Source organism: Pseudorasbora parva, chromosome 8 (genome assembly GCF_024679245.1).
Source record: "Pseudorasbora parva isolate DD20220531a chromosome 8, ASM2467924v1, whole genome shotgun sequence".
Lineage (NCBI taxonomy): Eukaryota > Metazoa > Chordata > Actinopteri > Cypriniformes > Gobionidae > Pseudorasbora > Pseudorasbora parva.
Genome location: NC_090179.1, coordinates 3,848,764 through 3,860,954, shown reverse-complemented (window position 1 = coordinate 3,860,954; position 12,191 = coordinate 3,848,764). Strand labels below are relative to the sequence as shown.

Here is a 12,191-nt window from a genome sequence, read left to right as displayed (position 1 = left end):
GCTTTCCAGTTCTTCCTTGCTGATACACACTGTTCAGCATGTAAAGACTTGCAAATGTGAAAAGTTTAAAAGTGCTCCCACATATCCTGTGGCATAGGCACTGCTGGGATTTGAACCCAGGATCTCCTGTTTACAAGACAGGCGCTTTGACCAACTAAGCCACAGTGCCAGCTGTCACACAAAGCATTTTGTTGGTATATAAAGCCTTAAAGAGGTAGCACATCTTGAAAACAGCTGATTACCTCATGAAAGTTTTCCCTTTGAGCCTTTATTCACAACCTAGAAGTCCAGAAGGTGTGTCCTGTAGAGACTTTTACATCTGAAAATTTTGGATGAATACTAGTAGAAGGCACACATTTTAGGCACTGCTGGGATTCGAACCCAGGATCTCCTGTTTACTAGACAGGCGCTTTAACCAACTAAGCCACAGCGCCAGGTACTTACTTTGGTTTGATACTTTTGTATTCAAAGTCTAAAAGAGGTAGCATGTCAGGAAAAGAGCTGATTAAGTCATGATTAGGTTCCTTTGAAGTTAGAGGATTATTTTCAAAACCTGAAAAGTGTGCAGGCTTCTATTGAGGAATAAGGGAATGTCTCAAATCATTTCATTTTGGTTAAAATCTCTCAATACTCGTGTCTTAAATGTGTTGTGAACCTCCATTTACAATAAATCTAAACTCTGTTTAAGCTAGCAGAAATGGAAAGCATTTCTTGCTAGGTAGGTGGCCATCAATTGGCAGTAGCAGTTTTTGGCCTAAACCAGTGTTTTTCAAACCATTCTTGTTATATTCCTTTTTTAAAAATGGGGACTTGACGTGAGCTAATTAGTAGAGTATTCTGTAATCTGAGCTGGGTGTGTCCAACAGGGGAAATAAGACGAAGAGGAAAGGTAGGCTTCTGAAATACTTCATGTCCGAAAAGGTTTAAGCATATGCTTGTCCAACACAAAGATATCTGAGCAAAAGTTTTTATGGATGACTCTGGTGGGACTCGAACCCACAGCCTTTGAATACCTCCATTCACAACCTAGAAGTCCAATGCGCTATCCATTGCGCCACAGAGCCACAACAACACACTTTCCAAGGCACTATGCCTTGTCCAGCACTTCTTAGCTTTCCAGTTCTTCCTTGCTGATACACACTGTTCAGCGTGTAAAGACTTTCAAATGTGAAAAGTTTAAAAGTGCTCCCACATATCCTGTGGCATAGGCACTGCTGGGATTTGAACCCAGGATCTCCTGTTTACAAGACAGGCGCTTTGACCAACTAAGCCACAGCGCCAGCTGTAATGCAAAGCATTTTGTTGGTATATAAAGCCTTAAAGAGGTAGCACATCTTGAAAACAGCTGATTACCTCATGAAAGTTTTCCCTTTGAGCCTTTATTCACAACCTAGAAGTCCAGAAGGTGTGTCCTGTAGAGACTTTTACATCTGAAAAATTTGGATGAATACTAGTAGAAGCCACACATTTTAGGCACTGCTGGGATTCGAACCCAGGATCTCCTGTTTACTAGACAGGCGCTTTAACCAACTAAGCCACAGCGCCAGGTACGTACTTTGGTTTGATACTTTTGTATTCAAAGTCTAAAAGAGGTAGCATGTCAGGAAAAGAGCTGATTAAGTCATGATTAGGTTCCTTTGAATTTAGAGGATTATTTCCAAAAGCTGAAAAGTGTGCATGCTTCTATTGAGTAATAAGGGAATGTCTCAAATCATTTCATTTTGGTTAAAATCTCTCAATATTCGTGTCTCAAATGTGTTGTGAACCTCCATTTACAATAAATCTAAACTCTGTTTAAGCTAGCAGAAATGGAAAGCATTTCTTGCTAGGTAGGTGGCCATCAATTGGCAGTAGCAGTTTTTGGCCTAAACCAGTGTTTTTCAAACCATTCTTGTTATATTCCTTTTTTAAAAATGGGGACTTGACGTGAGCTAATTAGTAGAGTATTCTGTAATCTGAGCTGGGTGTGTCCAACAGGGGAAATAAGACGAAGAGGAAAGGTAGGCTTCTGAAATACTTCATGTCCGAAAAGGTTTAAGCATATGCTTGTCCAACACAAAGATATCTGAGCAAAAGTTTTTATGGATGACTCTGGTGGGACTCGAACCCACAGCCTTTGAATACCTCCATTCACAACCTAGAAGTCCAATGCGCTATCCATTGCGCCACAGAGCCACAACAACACACTTTCCAAGGCACTATGCCTTGTCCAGCACTTCTTAGCTTTCCAGTTCTTCCTTGCTGATACACACTGTTCAGCATGTAAAGACTTTCAAATGTGAAAAGTTTAAAAGTGCTCCCACATATCCTGTGGCATAGGCACTGCTGGGATTTGAACCCAGGATCTCCTGTTTACAAGACAGGCGCTTTGACCAACTAAGCCACAGCGCCAGCTGTCACACAAAGCATTTTGTTGGTATATAAAGCCTTAAAGAGGTAGCACATCTTGAAAACAGCTGATAACCTCATGAAAGTTTTCCATTTGAGCCTTTATTCACAACCTAGAAGTCCAGAAGGTGTGTCCTGTAGAGACTTTTACATCTGAAAAGTTTGGATGAATACTAGTAGAAGGCACACATTTTAGGCACTGCTGGGATTCGAACCCAGGATCTCCTGTTTACTAGACAGGCGCTTTAACCAACTAAGCCACAGCGCCAGGTACGTACTTTGGTTTGATACTTTTGAATTCAAAGTCTAAAAGAGGTAGCATGTCAGGAAAAGAGCTGATTAAGTCATGATTAGGTTCCTTTGAAGTTAGAGGATTATTTCCAAAAGCTGAAAAGTGTGCAGGCTTCTATTGAGGAATAAGGGAATGTCTCAAATCATTTCATTTTGGTTAAAATCTCTCAATACTCGTGTCTTAAATGTGTTGTGAACCTCCATTTACAATAAATCTAAACTCTGTTTAAGCTAGCAGAAATGGAAAGCATTTCTTGCTAGGTAGGTGGCCATCAATTGGCAGTAGCAGTTTTTGGCCTAAACCAGTGTTTTTCAAACCATTCTTGTTATATTCCTTTTTTTAAAATGGGGACTTGACGTGAGCTAATTAGTAGAGTATTCTGTAATCTGAGCTGGGTGTGTCCAACAGGGGAAATAAGACGAAGAGGAAAGGTAGGCTTCTGAAATACTTCATGTCCGAAAAGGTTTAAGCATATGCTTGTCCAACACAAAGATATCTGAGCAAAAGTTTTTATGGATGACTCTGGTGGGACTCGAACCCACAGCCTTTGAATACCTCCATTCACAACCTAGAAGTCCAATGCGCTATCCATTGCGCCACAGAGCCACAACAACACACTTTCCAAGGCACTATGCCTTGTCCAGCACTTCTTAGCTTTCCAGTTCTTCCTTGCTGATACACACTGTTCAGCATGTAAAGACTTTCAAATGTGAAAAGTTTAAAAGTGCTCCCACATATCCTGTGGCATAGGCACTGCTGGGATTTGAACCCAGGATCTCCTGTTTACAAGACAGGCGCTTTGACCAACTAAGCCACAGCGCCAGCTGTCACACAAAGCATTTTGTTGGTATATAAAGCCTTAAAGAGGTAGCACATCTTGAAAACAGCTGATAACCTCATGAAAGTTTTCCCTTTGAGCCTTTATTCACAACCTAGAAGTCCAGAAGGTGTGTCCTGTAGAGACTTTTACATCTGAAAAGTTTGGATGAATACTAGTAGAAGGCACACATTTTAGGCACTACTGAGATTCGAACCCAGGATCTCCTGTTTACTAGACAGGCGCTTTAACCAACTAAGCCACAGCGCCAGGTATGTACTTTGGTTTGATACTTTTGTATTCAAAGTCTAAAAGAGGTAGCATGTCAGGAAAAGAGCTGATTAAGTCATGATTAGGTTCCTTTGAAGTTAGAGGATTATTTCCAAAAGCTGAAAAGTGTGCAGGCTTCTATTGAGGAATAAGGGAATGTCTCAAATCATTTCATTTTGGTTAAAATCTCTCAATACTCGTGTCTTAAATGTGTTGTGAACCTCTATTTACAATAAATCTAAACTCTGTTTAAGCTAGCAGAAATGGAAAGCATTTCTTGCTAGGTAGGTGGCCATCAATTGGCAGTAGCAGTTTTTGGCCTAAACCAGTGTTTTTCAAACCATTCTTGTTATATTCCTTTTTTAAAAATGGGGACTTGACGTGAGCTAATTAGTAGAGTATTCTGTAATCTGAGCTGGGTGTGTCCAACAGGGGAAATAAGACGAAGAGGAAAGTTAGGCTTCTGAAATACTTCATGTCCGAAAAGGTTTAAGCATATGCTTGTCCAACACAAAGATATCTGAGCAAAAGTTTTTATGGATGACTCTGGTGGGACTCGAACCCACAGCCTTTGAATACCTCCATTCACAACCTAGAAGTCCAATGCGCTATCCATTGCGCCACAGAGCCACAAGAACACACTTTCCAAGGCACTATGCCTTGTCCAGCACTTCTTAGCTTTCCAGTTCTTCCTTGCTGATACACACTGTTCAGCATGTAAAGACTTTCAAATGTGAAAAGTTTAAAAGTGCTCCCACATATCCTGTGGCATAGGCACTGCTGGGATTTGAACCCAGGATCTCCTGTTTACAAGACAGGCGCTTTGACCAACTAAGCCACAGCGCCAGCTGTAATGCAAAGCATTTTGTTGGTATATAAAGCCTTAAAGAGGTAGCACATCTTGAAAACAGCTGATAACCTCATGAAAGTTTTCCCTTTGAGCCTTTATTCACAACCTAGAAGTCCAGAAGGTGTGTCCTGTAGAGACTTTTACATCTGAAAAGTTTGGATGAATACTAGTAGAAGGCACACATTTTAGGCACTGCTGGGATTCGAACCCAGGATCTCCTGTTTACTAGACAGGCGCTTTAACCAACTAAGCCACAGCACCAGGTACGTACTTTGGTTTGATACTTTTGTATTCAAAGTCTAAAAGAGGTAGCATGTCAGGAAAAGAGCTGATTAAGTCATGATTAGGTTCCTTTGAAGTTAGAGGATTATTTCCAAAAGCTGAAAAGTGTGCAGGCTTCTATTGAGGAATAAGGGAATGTCTCAAATCATTTCATTTTGGTTAAAATCTCTCAATACTCGTGTCTTAAATGTGTTGTGAACCTCTATTTACAATAAATCTAAACTCTGTTTAAGCTAGCAGAAATGGAAAGCATTTCTTGCTAGGTAGGTGGCCATCAATTGGCAGTAGCAGTTTTTGGCCTAAACCAGTGTTTTTCAAACCATTCTTGTTATATTCCTTTTTTAAAAATGGGGACTTGACGTGAGCTAATTAGTAGAGTATTCTGTAATCTGAGCTGGGTGTGTCCAACAGGGGAAATAAGACGAAGAGGAAAGGTAGGCTTATGAAATACTTCATGTCCGAAAAGGTTTAAGCATATGCTTGTCCAACACAAAGATATCTGAGCAAAAGTTTTTATGCATGACTCTGGTGGGACTCGAACCCACAGCCTTTGAATACCTCCATTCACAACCTAGAAGTCCAATGCGCTATCCATTGCGCCACAGAGCCACAACAACACACTTTCCAAGGCACTATGCCTTGTCCAGCACTTCTTAGCTTTCCAGTTCTTCCTTGCTGATACACACTGTTCAGCATGTAAAGACTTTCAAATGTGAAAAGTTTAAAAGTGCTCCCACAAATCCTGTGGCATAGGCACTACTGGGATTTGAACCCAGGATCTCCTGTTTACAAGACAGGCGCTTTGACCAACTAAGCCACAGCGCCAGCTGTAATGCAAAGCATTTTGTTGGTATATAAAGCCTTAAAGAGGTAGCACATCTTGAAAACAGCTGATTACCTCATGAAAGTTTTCCCTTTGAGCCTTTATTCACAACCTAGAAGTCCAGAAGGTGTGTCCTGTAGAGACTTTTACATCTGAAAAGTTTGGATGAATACTAGTAGAAGCCACACATTTTAGGCACTGCTGGGATTCGAACCCAGGATCTCCTGTTTACTAGACAGGCGCTTTAACCAACTAAGCCACAGCGCCAGGTACTTACTTTGGTTTGATACTTTTGTATTCAAAGTCTAAAAGAGGTAGCATGTCAGGAAAAGAGCTGATTAAGTCATGATTAGGTTCCTTTGAAGTTAGAGGATTATTTTCAAAAGCTGAAAAGTGTGCAGGCTTCTATTGAGGAATAAGGGAATGTCTCAAATCATTTCATTTTGGTTAAAATCTCTCAATACTCGTGTCTTAAATGTGTTGTGAACCTCCATTTACAATAAATCTAAACTCTGTTTAAGCTAGCAGAAATGGAAAGCATTTCTTGCTAGGTAGGTGGCCATCAATTGGCAGTAGCAGTTTTTGGCCTAAACCAGTGTTTTTCAAACCATTCTTGTTATATTCCTTTTTTAAAAATGGGGACTTGACGTGAGCTAATTAGTAGAGTATTCTGTAATCTGAGCTGGGTGTGTCCAACAGGGGAAATAAGACGAAGAGGAAAGGTAGGCTTCTGAAATACTTCATGTCCGAAAAGGTTTAAGCATATGCTTGTCCAACACAAAGATATCTGAGCAAAAGTTTTTATGGATGACTCTGGTGGGACCCGAACCCACAGCCTTTGAATACCTCCATTCACAACCTAGAAGTCCAATGCGCTATCCATTGCGCCACAGAGCCACAACAACACACTTTCCAAGGCACTATGCCTTGTCCAGCACTTCTTAGCTTTCCAGTTCTTCCTTGCTGATACACACTGTTCAGCGTGTAAAGACTTTCAAATGTGAAAAGTTTAAAAGTGCTCCCACATATCCTGTGGCATAGGCACTGCTGGGATTTGAACCCAGGATCTCCTGTTTACAAGACAGGCGCTTTGACCAACTAAGCCACAGTGCCAGCTGTAATGCAAAGCATTTTGTTGGTATATAAAGCCTTAAAGAGGTAGCACATCTTGAAAACAGCTGATTACCTCATGAAAGTTTTCCCTTTGAGCCTTTATTCACAACCTAGAAGTCCAGAAGGTGTGTCCTGTAGAGACTTTTACATCTGAAAAATTTGGATGAATACTAGTAGAAGCCACACATTTTAGGCACTGCTGGGATTCGAACCCAGGATCTCCTGTTTACTAGACAGGCGCTTTAACCAACTAAGCCACAGCGCCAGGTACTTACTTTGGTTTGATACTTTTGTATTCAAAGTCTAAAAGAGGTAGCATGTCAGGAAAAGAGCTGATTAAGTCATGATTAGGTTCCTTTGAAGTTAGAGGATTATTTCCAAAAGCTGAAAAGTGTGCATGCTTCTATTGAGTAATAAGGGAATGTCTCAAATCATTTCATTTTGGTTAAAATCTCTCAATATTCGTGTCTCAAATGTGTTGTGAACCTCCATTTACAATAAATCTAAACTCTGTTTAAGCTAGCAGAAATGGAAAGCATTTCTTGCTAGGTAGGTGGCCATCAATTGGCAGTAGCAGTTTTTGGCCTAAACCAGTGTTTTTCAAACCATTCTTGTTATATTCCTTTTTTAAAAATGGGGACTTGACGTGAGCTAATTAGTAGAGTATTCTGTAATCTGAGCTGGGTGTGTCCAACAGGGGAAATAAGACGAAGAGGAAAGGTAGGCTTCTGAAATACTTCATGTCCGAAAAGGTTTAAGCATATGCTTGTCCAACACAAAGATATCTGAGCAAAAGTTTTTATGGATGACTCTGGTGGGACTCGAACCCACAGCCTTTGAATACCTCCATTCACAACCTAGAAGTCCAATGCGCTATCCATTGCGCCACAGAGCCACAACAACACACTTTCCAAGGCACTATGCCTTGTCCAGCACTTCTTAGCTTTCCAGTTCTTCCTTGCTGATACACACTGTTCAGCATGTAAAGACTTTCAAATGTGAAAAGTTTAAAAGTGCTCCCACATATCCTGTGGCATAGGCACTGCTGGGATTTGAACCCAGGATCTCCTGTTTACAAGACAGGCGCTTTGACCAACTAAGCCACAGCGCCAGCTGTCACACAAAGCATTTTGTTGGTATATAAAGCCTTAAAGAGGTAGCACATCTTGAAAACAGCTGATAACCTCATGAAAGTTTTCCCTTTGAGCCTTTATTCACAACCTAGAAGTCCAGAAGGTGTGTCCTGTAGAGACTTTTACATCTGAAAAGTTTGGATGAATACTAGTAGAAGGCACACATTTTAGGCACTGCTGGGATTCGAACCCAGGATCTCCTGTTTACTAGACAGGCGCTTTAACCAACTAAGCCACAGCGCCAGGTACGTACTTTGGTTTGATACTTTTGTATTCAAAGTCTAAAAGAGGTAGCATGTCAGGAAAAGAGCTGATTAAGTCATGATTAGGTTCCTTTGAAGTTAGAGGATTATTTCCAAAAGCTGAAAAGTGTGCAGGCTTCTATTGAGGAATAAGGGAATGTCTCAAATCATTTCATTTTGGTTAAAATCTCTCAATACTCGTGTCTTAAATGTGTTGTGAACCTCTATTTACAATAAATCTAAACTCTGTTTAAGCTAGCAGAAATGGAAAGCATTTCTTGCTAGGTAGGTGGCCATCAATTGGCAGTAGCAGTTTTTGGCCTAAACCAGTGTTTTTCAAACCATTCTTGTTATATTCCTTTTTTAAAAATGGGGACTTGACGTGAGCTAATTAGTAGAGTATTCTGTAATCTGAGCTGGGTGTGTCCAACAGGGGAAATAAGACGAAGAGGAAAGGTAGGCTTCTGAAATACTTCATGTCCGAAAAGGTTTAAGCATATGCTTGTCCAACACAAAGATATCTGAGCAAAAGTTTTTATGGATGACTCTGGTGGGACTCGAACCCACAGCCTTTGAATACCTCCATTCACAACCTAGAAGTCCAATGCGCTATCCATTGCGCCACAGAGCCACAACAACACACTTTCCAAGGCACTATGCCTTGTCCAGCACTTCTTAGCTTTCCAGTTCTTCCTTGCTGATACACACTGTTCAGCATGTAAAGACTTTCAAATGTGAAAAGTTTAAAAGTGCTCCCACATATCCTGTGGCATAGGCACTGCTGGGATTTGAACCCAGGATCTCCTGTTTACAAGACAGGCGCTTTGACCAACTAAGCCACAGCGCCAGCTGTCACACAAAGCATTTTGTTGGTATATAAAGCCTTAAAGAGGTAGCACATCTTGAAAACAGCTGATAACCTCATGAAAGTTTTCCATTTGAGCCTTTATTCACAACCTAGAAGTCCAGAAGGTGTGTCCTGTAGAGACTTTTACATCTGAAAAGTTTGGATGAATACTAGTAGAAGGCACACATTTTAGGCACTGCTGGGATTCGAACCCAGGATCTCCTGTTTACTAGACAGGCGCTTTAACCAACTAAGCCACAGCGCCAGGTACGTACTTTGGTTTGATACTTTTGAATTCAAAGTCTAAAAGAGGTAGCATGTCAGGAAAAGAGCTGATTAAGTCATGATTAGGTTCCTTTGAAGTTAGAGGATTATTTCCAAAAGCTGAAAAGTGTGCAGGCTTCTATTGAGGAATAAGGGAATGTCTCAAATCATTTCATTTTGGTTAAAATCTCTCAATACTCGTGTCTTAAATGTGTTGTGAACCTCCATTTACAATAAATCTAAACTCTGTTTAAGCTAGCAGAAATGGAAAGCATTTCTTGCTAGGTAGGTGGCCATCAATTGGCAGTAGCAGTTTTTGGCCTAAACCAGTGTTTTTCAAACCATTCTTGTTATATTCCTTTTTTAAAAATGGGGACTTGACGTGAGCTAATTAGTAGAGTATTCTGTAATCTGAGCTGGGTGTGTCCAACAGGGGAAATAAGACGAAGAGGAAAGTTAGGCTTCTGAAATACTTCATGTCCGAAAAGGTTTAAGCATATGCTTGTCCAACACAAAGATATCTGAGCAAAAGTTTTTATGGATGACTCTGGTGGGACTCGAACCCACAGCCTTTGAATACCTCCATTCACAACCTAGAAGTCCAATGCGCTATCCATTGCGCCACAGAGCCACAACAACACACTTTCCAAGGCACTATGCCTTGTCCAGCACTTCTTAGCTTTCCAGTTCTTCCTTGCTGATACACACTGTTCAGCATGTAAAGACTTTCAAATGTGAAAAGTTTAAAAGTGCTCCCACATATCCTGTGGCATAGGCACTGCTGGGATTTGAACCCAGGATCTCCTGTTTACAAGACAGGCGCTTTGACCAACTAAGCCACAGCGCCAGCTGTCACACAAAGCATTTTGTTGGTATATAAAGCCTTAAAGAGGTAGCACATCTTGAAAACAGCTGATAACCTCATGAAAGTTTTCCCTTTGAGCCTTTATTCACAACCTAGAAGTCCAGAAGGTGTGTCCTGTAGAGACTTTTACATCTGAAAAGTTTGGATGAATACTAGTAGAAGGCACACATTTTAGGCACTGCTGGGATTCGAACCCAGGATCTCCTGTTTACTAGACAGGCGCTTTAACCAACTAAGCCACAGCGCCAGGTACTTACTTTGGTTTGATACTTTTGTATTCAAAGTCTAAAAGAGGTAGCATGTCAGGAAAAGAGCTGATTAAGTCATGATTAGGTTCCTTTGAAGTTAGAGGATTATTTCCAAAAGCTGAAAAGTGTGCAGGCTTCTATTGAGGAATAAGGGAATGTCTCAAATCATTTCATTTTGGTTAAAATCTCTCAATACTCGTGTCTTAAATGTGTTGTGAACCTCCATTTACAATAAATCTAAACTCTGTTTAAGCTAGCAGAAATGGAAAGCATTTCTTGCTAGGTAGGTGGCCATCAATTGGCAGTAGCAGTTTTTGGCCTAAACCAGTGTTTTTCAAACCATTCTTGTTATATTCCTTTTTTAAAAATGGGGACTTGACGTGAGCTAATTAGTAGAGTATTCTGTAATCTGAGCTGGGTGTGTCCAACAGGGGAAATAAGACGAAGAGGAAAGGTAGGCTTCTGAAATACTTCATGTCCGAAAAGGTTTAAGCATATGCTTGTCCAACACAAAGATATCTGAGCAAAAGTTTTTATGGATGACTCTGGTGGGACTCGAACCCACAGCCTTTGAATACCTCCATTCACAACCTAGAAGTCCAATGCGCTATCCATTGCGCCACAGAGCCACAACAACACTCTTTCCAAGGCACTATGCCTTGTCCAGCACTTCTTAGCTTTCCAGTTCTTCCTTGCTGATACACACTGTTCAGCATGTAAAGACTTTCAAATGTGAAAAGTTTAAAAGTGCTCCCACATATCCTGTGGCATAGGCACTGCTGGGATTTGAACCCAGGATCTCCTGTTTACAAGACAGGCGCTTTGACCAACTAAGCCACAGCGCCAGCTGTCACACAAAGCATTTTGTTGGTATATAAAGCCTTAAAGAGGTAGCACATCTTGAAAACAGCTGATAACCTCATGAAAGTTTTCCCTTTGAGCCTTTATTCACAACCTAGAAGTCCAGAAGGTGTGTCCTGTAGAGACTTTTACATCTGAAAAGTTTGGATGAATACTAGTAGAAGGCACACATTTTAGGCACTGCTGGGATTCGAACCCAGGATCTCCTGTTTACTAGACAGGCGCTTTAACCAACTAAGCCACAGCGCCAGGTACGTGCTTTGGTTTGATACTTTTGTATTCAAAGTCTAAAAGAGGTAGCATGTCAGGAAAAGAGCTGATTAAGTCATGATTAGGTTCCTTTGAAGTTAGAGGATTATTTCCAAAAGCTGAAAAGTGTGCAGGCTTCTATTGAGGAATAAGGGAATGTCTCAAATCATTTCATTTTGGTTAAAATCTCTCAATACTCGTGTCTTAAATGTGTTGTGAACCTCTATTTACAATAAATCTAAACTCTGTTTAAGCTAGCAGAAATGGAAAGCATTTCTTGCTAGGTAGGTGGCCATCAATTGGCAGTAGCAGTTTTTGGCCTAAACCAGTGTTTTTCAAACCATTCTTGTTATATTCCTTTTTTAAAAATGGGGACTTGACGTGAGCTAATTAGTAGAGTATTCTGTAATCTGAGCTGGGTGTGTCCAACAGGGGAAATAAGACGAAGAGGAAAGGTAGGCTTCTGAAATACTTCATGTCCGAAAAGGTTTAAGCATATGCTTGTCCAACACAAAGATATCTGAGCAAAAGTTTTTATGGATGACTCTGGTGGGACTCGAACCCACAGCCTTTGAATACCTCCATTCACAACCTAGAAGTCCAATGCGCTATCCATTGCGCCACAGAGCCACAACAACACACTTTCC

The 12,191-nt window shown here is 40.8% G+C and overlaps 33 non-coding genes across 33 annotated transcripts; all 33 read right to left on the bottom strand.

Moving 5' to 3' along the window:
* Window positions 1–95: 95 nt before the first annotated feature.
* On the bottom strand, window positions 96–169 carry trnat-ugu (transfer RNA threonine (anticodon UGU)). The gene has a single exon. It is a non-coding gene; the product is annotated as a tRNA-Thr (tRNA).
* A 191-nt stretch (window positions 170–360) lies between these two features.
* On the bottom strand, window positions 361–434 carry trnat-agu (transfer RNA threonine (anticodon AGU)). Its single transcript has one exon. It is a non-coding gene; the product is annotated as a tRNA-Thr (tRNA).
* Window positions 435–975: 541 nt separating this feature from the next.
* On the bottom strand, window positions 976–1,064 carry trnar-ucu (transfer RNA arginine (anticodon UCU)). Its single transcript is given in 2 exon segments — window positions 976–1,011; window positions 1,028–1,064. It is a non-coding gene; the product is annotated as a tRNA-Arg (tRNA).
* A 142-nt stretch (window positions 1,065–1,206) lies between these two features.
* On the bottom strand, window positions 1,207–1,280 carry trnat-ugu (transfer RNA threonine (anticodon UGU)). Its single transcript has one exon. It is a non-coding gene; the product is annotated as a tRNA-Thr (tRNA).
* Window positions 1,281–1,471: 191 nt separating this feature from the next.
* On the bottom strand, window positions 1,472–1,545 carry trnat-agu (transfer RNA threonine (anticodon AGU)). The gene has a single exon. It is a non-coding gene; the product is annotated as a tRNA-Thr (tRNA).
* Window positions 1,546–2,086: 541 nt separating this feature from the next.
* On the bottom strand, window positions 2,087–2,175 carry trnar-ucu (transfer RNA arginine (anticodon UCU)). The gene is given in 2 exon segments: window positions 2,087–2,122; window positions 2,139–2,175. It is a non-coding gene; the product is annotated as a tRNA-Arg (tRNA).
* A 142-nt stretch (window positions 2,176–2,317) lies between these two features.
* Window positions 2,318–2,391, bottom strand: trnat-ugu (transfer RNA threonine (anticodon UGU)). Its single transcript has one exon. It is a non-coding gene; the product is annotated as a tRNA-Thr (tRNA).
* A 191-nt stretch (window positions 2,392–2,582) lies between these two features.
* On the bottom strand, window positions 2,583–2,656 carry trnat-agu (transfer RNA threonine (anticodon AGU)). The gene has a single exon. It is a non-coding gene; the product is annotated as a tRNA-Thr (tRNA).
* Window positions 2,657–3,197: 541 nt separating this feature from the next.
* Window positions 3,198–3,286, bottom strand: trnar-ucu (transfer RNA arginine (anticodon UCU)). Its single transcript is given in 2 exon segments — window positions 3,198–3,233; window positions 3,250–3,286. It is a non-coding gene; the product is annotated as a tRNA-Arg (tRNA).
* A 142-nt stretch (window positions 3,287–3,428) lies between these two features.
* On the bottom strand, window positions 3,429–3,502 carry trnat-ugu (transfer RNA threonine (anticodon UGU)). Its single transcript has one exon. It is a non-coding gene; the product is annotated as a tRNA-Thr (tRNA).
* A 191-nt stretch (window positions 3,503–3,693) lies between these two features.
* trnat-agu (transfer RNA threonine (anticodon AGU)) lies at window positions 3,694–3,767 on the bottom strand. Its single transcript has one exon. It is a non-coding gene; the product is annotated as a tRNA-Thr (tRNA).
* A 541-nt stretch (window positions 3,768–4,308) lies between these two features.
* trnar-ucu (transfer RNA arginine (anticodon UCU)) lies at window positions 4,309–4,397 on the bottom strand. Its single transcript is given in 2 exon segments — window positions 4,309–4,344; window positions 4,361–4,397. It is a non-coding gene; the product is annotated as a tRNA-Arg (tRNA).
* Window positions 4,398–4,539: 142 nt separating this feature from the next.
* trnat-ugu (transfer RNA threonine (anticodon UGU)) lies at window positions 4,540–4,613 on the bottom strand. The gene has a single exon. It is a non-coding gene; the product is annotated as a tRNA-Thr (tRNA).
* A 191-nt stretch (window positions 4,614–4,804) lies between these two features.
* On the bottom strand, window positions 4,805–4,878 carry trnat-agu (transfer RNA threonine (anticodon AGU)). Its single transcript has one exon. It is a non-coding gene; the product is annotated as a tRNA-Thr (tRNA).
* Window positions 4,879–5,419: 541 nt separating this feature from the next.
* On the bottom strand, window positions 5,420–5,508 carry trnar-ucu (transfer RNA arginine (anticodon UCU)). Its single transcript is given in 2 exon segments — window positions 5,420–5,455; window positions 5,472–5,508. It is a non-coding gene; the product is annotated as a tRNA-Arg (tRNA).
* Window positions 5,509–5,650: 142 nt separating this feature from the next.
* Window positions 5,651–5,724, bottom strand: trnat-ugu (transfer RNA threonine (anticodon UGU)). The gene has a single exon. It is a non-coding gene; the product is annotated as a tRNA-Thr (tRNA).
* A 191-nt stretch (window positions 5,725–5,915) lies between these two features.
* trnat-agu (transfer RNA threonine (anticodon AGU)) lies at window positions 5,916–5,989 on the bottom strand. Its single transcript has one exon. It is a non-coding gene; the product is annotated as a tRNA-Thr (tRNA).
* A 541-nt stretch (window positions 5,990–6,530) lies between these two features.
* Window positions 6,531–6,619, bottom strand: trnar-ucu (transfer RNA arginine (anticodon UCU)). Its single transcript is given in 2 exon segments — window positions 6,531–6,566; window positions 6,583–6,619. It is a non-coding gene; the product is annotated as a tRNA-Arg (tRNA).
* Window positions 6,620–6,761: 142 nt separating this feature from the next.
* Window positions 6,762–6,835, bottom strand: trnat-ugu (transfer RNA threonine (anticodon UGU)). Its single transcript has one exon. It is a non-coding gene; the product is annotated as a tRNA-Thr (tRNA).
* A 191-nt stretch (window positions 6,836–7,026) lies between these two features.
* trnat-agu (transfer RNA threonine (anticodon AGU)) lies at window positions 7,027–7,100 on the bottom strand. Its single transcript has one exon. It is a non-coding gene; the product is annotated as a tRNA-Thr (tRNA).
* Window positions 7,101–7,641: 541 nt separating this feature from the next.
* On the bottom strand, window positions 7,642–7,730 carry trnar-ucu (transfer RNA arginine (anticodon UCU)). Its single transcript is given in 2 exon segments — window positions 7,642–7,677; window positions 7,694–7,730. It is a non-coding gene; the product is annotated as a tRNA-Arg (tRNA).
* A 142-nt stretch (window positions 7,731–7,872) lies between these two features.
* Window positions 7,873–7,946, bottom strand: trnat-ugu (transfer RNA threonine (anticodon UGU)). Its single transcript has one exon. It is a non-coding gene; the product is annotated as a tRNA-Thr (tRNA).
* A 191-nt stretch (window positions 7,947–8,137) lies between these two features.
* trnat-agu (transfer RNA threonine (anticodon AGU)) lies at window positions 8,138–8,211 on the bottom strand. The gene has a single exon. It is a non-coding gene; the product is annotated as a tRNA-Thr (tRNA).
* A 541-nt stretch (window positions 8,212–8,752) lies between these two features.
* Window positions 8,753–8,841, bottom strand: trnar-ucu (transfer RNA arginine (anticodon UCU)). The gene is given in 2 exon segments: window positions 8,753–8,788; window positions 8,805–8,841. It is a non-coding gene; the product is annotated as a tRNA-Arg (tRNA).
* A 142-nt stretch (window positions 8,842–8,983) lies between these two features.
* trnat-ugu (transfer RNA threonine (anticodon UGU)) lies at window positions 8,984–9,057 on the bottom strand. Its single transcript has one exon. It is a non-coding gene; the product is annotated as a tRNA-Thr (tRNA).
* Window positions 9,058–9,248: 191 nt separating this feature from the next.
* trnat-agu (transfer RNA threonine (anticodon AGU)) lies at window positions 9,249–9,322 on the bottom strand. Its single transcript has one exon. It is a non-coding gene; the product is annotated as a tRNA-Thr (tRNA).
* Window positions 9,323–9,863: 541 nt separating this feature from the next.
* Window positions 9,864–9,952, bottom strand: trnar-ucu (transfer RNA arginine (anticodon UCU)). Its single transcript is given in 2 exon segments — window positions 9,864–9,899; window positions 9,916–9,952. It is a non-coding gene; the product is annotated as a tRNA-Arg (tRNA).
* Window positions 9,953–10,094: 142 nt separating this feature from the next.
* Window positions 10,095–10,168, bottom strand: trnat-ugu (transfer RNA threonine (anticodon UGU)). Its single transcript has one exon. It is a non-coding gene; the product is annotated as a tRNA-Thr (tRNA).
* Window positions 10,169–10,359: 191 nt separating this feature from the next.
* On the bottom strand, window positions 10,360–10,433 carry trnat-agu (transfer RNA threonine (anticodon AGU)). The gene has a single exon. It is a non-coding gene; the product is annotated as a tRNA-Thr (tRNA).
* A 541-nt stretch (window positions 10,434–10,974) lies between these two features.
* trnar-ucu (transfer RNA arginine (anticodon UCU)) lies at window positions 10,975–11,063 on the bottom strand. The gene is given in 2 exon segments: window positions 10,975–11,010; window positions 11,027–11,063. It is a non-coding gene; the product is annotated as a tRNA-Arg (tRNA).
* A 142-nt stretch (window positions 11,064–11,205) lies between these two features.
* trnat-ugu (transfer RNA threonine (anticodon UGU)) lies at window positions 11,206–11,279 on the bottom strand. Its single transcript has one exon. It is a non-coding gene; the product is annotated as a tRNA-Thr (tRNA).
* A 191-nt stretch (window positions 11,280–11,470) lies between these two features.
* trnat-agu (transfer RNA threonine (anticodon AGU)) lies at window positions 11,471–11,544 on the bottom strand. The gene has a single exon. It is a non-coding gene; the product is annotated as a tRNA-Thr (tRNA).
* A 541-nt stretch (window positions 11,545–12,085) lies between these two features.
* On the bottom strand, window positions 12,086–12,174 carry trnar-ucu (transfer RNA arginine (anticodon UCU)). The gene is given in 2 exon segments: window positions 12,086–12,121; window positions 12,138–12,174. It is a non-coding gene; the product is annotated as a tRNA-Arg (tRNA).
* Between the last annotated feature and the right edge of the window lie 17 nt (window positions 12,175–12,191).